Here is an 8903-nt window from a genome sequence, read left to right as displayed (position 1 = left end):
CCAGCTCTAACCCCGACAACCAGCTTTTGCTGGTGAAGAGAGCCCAGGAAGCCGTACAATTCCAAGGGGCCCTAGAAGAATTACTCTCCGCCAGGCTGACTGCAAAACGACGTTCATTTATCCTCCTCTTGACGGTGATGGTAACCTTCAGCTCGAGCGAAGCAAGCGACATTGTCGAGGATCGGAAAGGTCTGTGCAAACCAAGACAACAGCACTTTAGCTATACGACGGGCAAGCAGCCGTACGGGGCTAGAAATATTTGCTGCAGGCGGCCTCAAGTCAGCCGACTGCAATGCACCAGCGCTTTCTCAAGGCTGGGATAGTTGACCTTCATAATCATCACCATCATCAGTCTATTTCGGTCCACTCCAGGACGAAGTCCTCTCCCATTCCCATTTTCCCGCTCCTGTCTTGCGCTGCCCGAGTCCATTAATTGCCTCGGAATTGTCTTATGTTGTTCCTCCACATAGTTAATGTCTTTTCCCTTCTCCTAGACCTGTCTCTCAGTAGCCAGTCTGCTATCCGGGTGGTCCATCGGTTGTCACATCGTCTCACTACACGGCCAGACCAAGTCCGTTTCTTCTTCGTAATTTGAACTATGATATCTTCTACTCTAGTTTGTTCCCTGATCCAGGAAGCTCGTTTCCTTTCCCTGAACGTTACTCTCATCATTATTCGTTCCATGGCCCGTTAAGCCGATTTCAGTTTACTTTCCAGTTGCTTAGTAAGGTGCCAAGTTTCTGCGCCATATAAAATCACTGGCAGTATGCATTGAATGAATACCTTTCTTTCCGATGACCGAGGTAGCTTACTTTTCATTACTTCGAACTGCTTGCCGAGTGGACACCAGCCTATACCAATTCTGCGCCGGATTTTTTTATCGTGGTTTGGATCAGTGCTGACTTTAGGAAAACATTAAGAGACATTACGAGGACATAAAAACAGCCTTGGTACCCTCCCTATTGACTCAGTTTGCCAGGAAACCTTGCCCCACTTAAGGGGCGGTGTAATTGTTGTATATTCCAACAGGGCGGCAGTCGTTCTTTACGAGACTAACGAGTTTTCATTAGCTCCGAAAGTACGTGTGCCCACGACAAAAATTGCCCCGAAAGGGAAGACAGCCAAACTTTTGTGAGAATAGCAAGTCAACGCATGGCAGGCGGGACAATTACAGTCTCTATCTGTGGGCGGGATTCACTGTATACCTTCTGAACCCCGTAATTAAGCAGATCTCAAAACAAAGGCAAACACGTCTCCGCTTAAGCGAAGTTCCCGCCGAAGAAGAATTGCTCCCCAAATGTCGTCCACCACCCTTAATTCACGCAACAGCCTTCGCTTGGTGCTCTGGTTTAGGCGCTTTATGAAACTATTTTTTTCTGGATACGTTTCCTCCGCTACGCATGCAAGGACAACACGAACACAGCGTGTGGGATGTAAATATACCCACGGACGTGCAGTCAGCCGGTATAACTGCATCCCTTAAAGTTTGGGTAGTGAGTTCATCCGGGTAAATATGACCGAAGGCAACGTTACATTTTTTTTATTTTCTGCCCCTCGCATTGTGACAATGTTTCTTTATCAGTTGTAGCTTGTCGCCATCAGTTACGCGATATTAGCGAGGTGCCGGAAGATAAAGTTTAAAGCACTGTCGAGACTTCACACCAATATCCAGGTTTTGTTCGTATATATTGTCACAAGACATCCACCAAAAATGTTAAGTGGCGGCAGGACAGTGGTGAGGCGAACCATGCGTGATGGTGGAGCAACTTGTTTACACTATTTACACGTTCACCGAGAGACAGAAATCACGCGCAGGCTCGTTTCTTGACAATACAATTTCTGACTGGAAATCTGTGTTCGGGCAAATGTCTTATTGATTGATTGATTGATTGATTGATTGATTGATTGATTGATTGATTGATTGATTGATTGATTGATTGATTGATTGATTGATTGATTGATCGATCGATCGTGAGTGAGTGAGTGAGTGAGTGAGTGAGTGAGTGAGTGAGTGAGTGAGTGAGTGAGTGAGTGAGTGAGTGAGTGAGTGAGTGAGTGAGTGAGTCAACGGTTAGCGAATTATTAGTTTGTACTAAGCCTTTCTTTGTTGTGTGTGTCAGGGGGAGAGAACGGCGTTCGAAGGGATGTTAACCCGGGGTGCTCCTGATTGCTCTTATTTATTGCACCTTGTCTCTTGTGGTTACTGCATGACTAGGAATTACGGGAAGTGTCATACACGGTTGTTCGTTACTTTAATGTGGAACTAAGAAGCAACGATAAAGAGGAAGATAAAATGTTTGGAAAGTGAAGATTGCATTGATCCAGCGATTATGCCTCATTTGTAATACCTAATGCAGGGAAACGCGAGAAAAGGACAATAGTAGTTGCCTAAAGTAACCGATGGCATTTCATACTAGTCATAGCGGACATTTGGCTCAAATGTAGACACAGACGAACGACAAAGAGGCCAGACTCAAGGGATCTCTTTGTCTCGTCCTTTTTGTCGTTCGTCCTGTGTATTCTTGCGTTGAACTGTTCTAAGTATGGACTAACAACTGGTAGATTTTCTGACCATACGTAGGGAAAGCCCCGGAGCGCATTCTGCGTCTCTGCTTCCCTTCATGACGTAAAGACGCTTCATAAAAAAATAATACGAAAAGCGCAGTAGTATTTTGTGACAAGCAAGTCAATCCCGTCGTTACCGTATAGATAAGTTTATATCAATGTCGAGACAATCCCGCAATTTTTAAAACACAAGTTGTTTAAGCAGCCGACGTGAGCCTTATGCGGCTTGTTAGCGATGCATCAGTACGGGGAGCAACGTACCGTGTTAACCGGCAGAAATTATATTAAAGTGAAAGCGGAATCTATGACGTTTGTAATAAAAATTAATGCATTTCCCCATAGACAGGTTGGTCGACCGAAAAGGCTGGATAAGATATGTTTACACACGTCGCATGAGCGAAACCGGGCTTCTGTTGTGTCACAACGGTTACTTGAAAATCATGAAAAAGGAACGGTTCTAGATAAGACATTTATCATGAAGAAGTGCAATAGTATACGTTTATCTCATAAACCGCGTATCAATATACAATGATACCGTTAGATGCGTTTTCTTAGTGCGCGAAAAATCGTCGCGTGAGTTCGTTCTTCGTCTGTGATTTGGGATTTTCAAGGTTTGACGATCGATTGGACGCAATGTCCGCGAAGCTGGGACGCACTTTCAGCGGAGGATTTTGACGCACTTTTTACGCATCTTTAATGTGAGAAAGCTTTTGCGCTTCTCTCAGCTTTCTTCACGAAAGGATGGTAGAGTTCTTTCATAACATCTCCCCGACAGCATCTACAGCGGCATTTCGTTTCCCGCATTCATGGAGACAAACACCACCGGACGTTCGGTCCAGTACACCGCATGGCTCACTTCCTCACTCCGCAACCCTAAATCCTTGGGGCCTCCCGTAAATAAACAGGAGCGTTCTAAGCGGCCACACGCACTTAAGCCTAAGTCCAAGTTCCCAGGGCCACCACCACTAAACTGTTCTCCTTATTACGGCTTCCTTAACCACCCTCATTTGTTTCCTCATTGCCGCCAAAATTTCCCTATTACCGTACTTCTTTGTACCTGCCTTTCCCGCAGGGTCCAAAATACGCGCAAGACCCGCTTACACAACGAGGTGTTTTCTTGGCCTACAGCTCCCGGAGACCGCGGTAGCCGGCTGCAGGCTCCGTGATTCATTTTGCGGGCGCTCCGCGGCGACGGGAGCGTCTTAGTCCCGGGGTATTTGCAGTAATGAGTTCGCCCTGTCTCCCCAGTCGTAGGCGTCGGACAAAGCAAACTAGAGAACTGAGAGTCGCCGCGGCGCGCGGACTCTGCATGCCCCAGCGTATACCTGCGCTAAGTCTCGCGACGCCAGGGGGCTCCGAGAGCGGGAAAACGAAGCGAAAGAGACGCGCTCGGCCGCGGCGGGAAACGGAATAAATTATGTGCGAGGCAAAGTTGGTCTACCGTCGCCGGCTCCCACGCTAGGGAACCCCGAGCGCGCGTATTTAGTCCCTGTGCAGTCCGAGTGGATGGCACTAAGCACCCCGCGAACGAGAAAGAAAAAGCGCGCGAAATTGGACCTTGAGAGTGCGGTCTAAGTGTTCCGAGTGTTCCGAGTGAGAGACACCGAAAACGCAAGGGGGTGGAGGGGGGGGGTTGGGCAATGGGCACTGTGGCGCTTTTTACAGTCGGGATTAAGAATTCATTTGCTGTACTTTGGATAGGGCCTAACTATCTTTAAATCGATCTTTAAAATTAATTGCTTGTTAATTATTGCCGATTGGCCGCACCGACCGCCGGTGCAACGCAGTGCTAAGAAATTGTGCAGTATTTTTTGAGTAATTGCGCATTTACGGCTGGCTTTCGTTCTCGTTTCGAAGTCGACGAAAAGGAGTAATCAATGTAAGACCGAAACACAACCAGCCGATAATGGACTTTTACTTGCAAACCATATTTGAAAACCCCGGCAGGTTGATATCTGTCACCGATTTTTCGGCGTCGCTTTCTGGAGCCGCTTTCAACTCATGGGCGTACATAGACGAAAGCAGCTTTCCGAGGTACTATAGCCCTGCTGGCACCGTTGACATGTCATGACTTCACATAACTTGGGCCCATTTGATGCGAAATATTAGTACATGACCGAGTTTAGGAGCGTTTCCTAACTAAAAAGGTTGCACATCCAATTGGTTTTCACGAAATGAAATTAGTATCACCGCACCTGGGTAAAAAACTAATACGGCCGAAAACAGTCAAATTTATTTTCAAGGAAAGTGGCTGATGATTACTATACTCCCTAATGGGAAATTTGTGCACAGCGCGAACTGCGTGCACTCTTCTCCGTCACGGCGTATATCTGCTGCGTCTGAGGAAGTGATCGCGTGATCAGCGAACGCATGGTGGCGCGCGCTACTCTACCGTTATCTCCCTGTCGGTCGCCGCCGCCGAGCATGTTGTAAATCGTGTTTGAACCTCCCGCGCAAATGTCAGCGGTGGTAAGCCTCTGTGTCGGCGTCGCGAACTGTGCCTCAGGAAGTTATCGCAATCTGCGTCACGGAGAGGTGTTGCTCATAGTCGTCGTATGCACCCGATCGGCGAAAGCCACAGTGCAACGATGAACGGTTTCGTTTTCGGCGTCGCCGCCGACAGCAGATCGCAGACGACAGGGGAGAATATTTCCTCCCCCGTTTCGGTGTTTCGTAGAGGCCGTACAGAGGGCGCTACGTGTAATTAGCTAAAGGGAGAATCTCGCTGGTCCGGGGGAGAAAAGCCTCGATTTCCTCCCTTTTTCTACCCTTTTAAGTGCGAATGCACTTTATAAGCGACCCCGAACCTTCCGCCGTCCGCATAGCAACAGCTGCGGGTGCGCGCGCTTTTCGTCTTCCTTAGCAACGGGGGGAGATGGGCGCGCGCTGCCTGGCCGCTGACATGGCACATACCCACGTGGGAGATTGGCCAGGAATAAGTGCGAATGCACTTCTTCAGCGAGCCTGAATCGTCCGCCGGGGAGGTGGGGGTCCCGCTCACCTTCCCGATCTAAACTCGGTCGAAGAGCGCCTCATCTCGCCTCTCCTCCCCTTCATGGCCATCAGGCGGCTGACTCGGGGCAACGGTCAGTACGGCATTAAGGGACAGATCGTGAACGTGCCCATCGACGTTCCGAGCGTGGTGGAATGTCTTCCGCGGCTGGTTCCCGAGGACGTTGCGATAGACGTGCACGTGAGCGGAGGCTGGTGAGTCCGGCTACGTACAGGCGCGGACTAGTAAAGCGTGGTAGCATCTTGGCGTGGTTGAAGCACCTGGAGCATGCGCCGTTGTATGTCGCTAGCGGCGTGCGCATCGACTGGAGTCGGCTGGGTCCGGCTCCGATTGCCCCCACCTCCCCGAAGGGAATCGTGAAGGGAAGGGAACGGTTAGGTTTGCACTCACCCTCGGCGCGCGCCTCTCCCCTCGCCTGACAGCTCCCCCTCGCCGGTACTGCGCCTCTCAAGGCGATGGCACAATTACTACGCCGTGTACTCTCGGCGCAAGAAATGCATTCGCACTTCCTCACGATTCCCTTCGGGGAGGTGGGGGCAATTTTTTTTTCTCAGAGTGTGGGCGGTCACCGCGAGGCATGCACACACGAGAATTAGGCATTTTCTTGGTTTTGTTAACGGTCGGGCAGTCGCCGCGAGGCCCGCGATCACGTGCGCATGCACTCTACAATTTCGTGGTATTTTTAACTGCGGACACGAAAACTTACAATTTGCTAAACAGCTTAGCTCTTAAAATAACGATGGCGATGTTTGAGCATACCGCCTTTCCCCTCCTCCCACTTTCGCCCCACTTCCCTCCTCCGTATTCTTCTGTCTTCAGCTCTACCATCGTTCGCTCGGTAACGCGGACAACGCCGCCGTAAAACTGCAGTAGCGGGAGCGAACGTCCTGCGCACTAATAAAAAGAGAACTTCTACTAAGAATAAAATAATGATACGCTATTCAGACCCCAGGGTATACCGTCGCAGCCTTCGATGTCCCCCTGAATTTATTTGTATACCACACTTACCAACTCTCAGGCAGCGTGCAGAAATTACTTACAAGGTCGAATTTCTAAAACGGCACTTCGTCTTCTTTAAACAAGACAGAGCATTCCCGAAGTTTATATAGTTTGGGTGCCAGGACACAAATCCCTTGAGAGGAATGAGGCGCCTCACGCCGCTGCCCGAGATTACATACACTGGGCCGTTTCTCTCACGGGTCAGTCACCACCTCTTCCACCTAACCCGCAACCACCTCTCTTGCGCTACACAGATATCTTGGTGGACTACCGACACAAACGGCAAATTTTCCCCATTCCACAACACCACCTCACAAGGGATGAAGCAACAACGTTCAGACGACTTCAAACTAACAGGTATGCACACCGTACCCTTCTTTATTCCATTTATCCGAAATACTATCAAGCCACCTGCAACTACTGCCCAGGGCCAGGTACCCTATACCATCAGGTGTGGGAGTGCCAAAAGACACCGGACCTGCAACCAATCCCCAACCCCTCCATACAAAAGTGGACGGCGCGGTTGACCAGCAAGGACCCTACGTTCCAGCTTGACCTGGTGCAAAGGGCCCGCGCAGCCATCCGCAGCCAGGGAATCCCGGACTAGGGATCCCCTCCACCGTGCGGATGCCCTAACAACTGCACCTGTTGCTGTTAATAAAGATTTGATTTGTAGCGACACCAACCATTGCCATCGTCACGATCAGCGCCCAATCATCATCACGGTGCCTGGCCAGCGTCAGCAGGGCCATGCGACACGAAATGAGCACGTCTGCGTAGCTGGGCGGACGCTTGTCCACGCCGCTCTCTGAGTTCTGGCAGGGCCTTACGCACCTGAATAACTGTAGGAGAGCCACAGTGCATTATCGAGTCCACGACTCCCGTTTCCTACAGATTCATTCATTCTCGAGATCTACATGTTTAACTGCAGTGGTGTGCTATTCTCATTTTGGATTTGCAACAGGAAGGGGGGAAAGCGCGCACGCAGTCCCCCCACTACCAAAAATTGCATGCCCCATCTGCCCCAGTTCGGGGTAGTGGCAGGGGTCAGCACGGGCGCAGTGCAATGCCCGCGCCTCGCCCTGGGAGCGCGCCCGTCTTGACCAGCGACACTCCGACACCAGGTAAGTATGTCTGGAGATTGGCCAGCTTCCCGTGGCCACGAGATACGGCCCGGGTAGATGCGCCGGTGGCATCAGTGACATTATTTGCAATTAACCCGCTTTGCAGTCAGTTTCTCGCCTTCACACGACGTTAGTCCAAAAATATGTGCGGCTTTGCTCCATGTTTTAATTTAATATTATTTTAATGGAGGAAATAAGAGCAACTATAAAATTGAAAAAAAAGCATGCAGAGGGAGCAAATTGAGCGGCAGTTACTGCAAGCACCGGCTCTCAGGAGTGGGTGGGGGGATTGAAATTTTATTCGCGTGCTCGCTTCCTGCATATAGCACTGACCAAGTGTAATTGCCAGCAGCAGACAAGAAGTGGCATTTAGTGCCAAGAGGATGTGAGCCCTCAGCGGGAGCTAAGCCTAATTGAAATACTGTGGTCTAAGGGTGCGTTTCATTTTCGCCTTCAGTGCCCTATTATCGACGCACAAAATTCACCGTGAACTATGAATTTGCCGAAGGTCTTTTCTGATTGACTTTGAATTTTGGTCACGTGCTTCCAGTTGACAAACCGGTTGTGTGTGCTGTCGTAATTTTGACGTTTACTAGCTCCGGTTCTAAAGTTTGCTTTATTTCTCTCTACTGAAAGCGCACAATTCTTGGCGGGCAATGAAAAAATCACGCCATATCCACGGAATGAATGATGATAAGTGGGGCGAAGCTCGAGAGGGGGAGATAATCGGTAACCGTAACTCTCCCGTGAAAGTTCGCCCATTACATCATTAAGAAAGACGTAAGACTGACTTTTATTTTCGGAGTCAATGCTCCTAGGCCCAGACCTGGTGAAAGACCCCGCGCCATCGAGGACTACTCCGCACCTCCACCACAATTTGTTGATTGATTGATTGATTGTAGGGTTTAACGCGCCGACGCAACGCAGGCGATGAGGCGCGCCGTAGTGGAGGGCTCCGGATTAATTTTGACCACCTGGGGATCTTTATCGTGCGCCGAAATCTCGTACACACGGGCGTTTTTGCTTTTCGCCTCCATCAGAAAAGCGGCCGCCGCGGCCGGGAATCGAACCCGCGACCTCGTGCTTAGCAGCGCAACGCCTTAGCCACTGAGCCACCGCGGCGGGTACCACAATTTGTCACGTAGGATGGGACACAACGGTAAAGAAAGAACTTTTATTTAGGGCGAACTTGTGCCCGAACA

At 50.0% G+C, this 8903-nt stretch overlaps 1 non-coding gene across 1 annotated transcript; it reads right to left on the bottom strand.

The window, feature by feature from the left end:
• Nucleotides 1-7544: 7544 nt before the first annotated feature.
• On the bottom strand, nt 7545-7709 carry LOC144150293 (U1 spliceosomal RNA). Its single transcript, XR_013318488.1, has one exon. It is a non-coding gene; the product is annotated as a U1 spliceosomal RNA (small nuclear RNA).
• Nucleotides 7710-8903: the final 1194 nt, after the last annotated feature.

Source organism: Haemaphysalis longicornis, unplaced genomic scaffold (genome assembly GCF_048455015.1).
Source record: "Haemaphysalis longicornis isolate Haplotype H1 unplaced genomic scaffold, Haemaphysalis longicornis Haplotype H1 scaffold_8, whole genome shotgun sequence".
Taxonomy (NCBI): domain Eukaryota; kingdom Metazoa; phylum Arthropoda; class Arachnida; order Ixodida; family Ixodidae; genus Haemaphysalis; species Haemaphysalis longicornis.
This window is presented reverse-complemented; position numbering and strand designations above follow the sequence as displayed.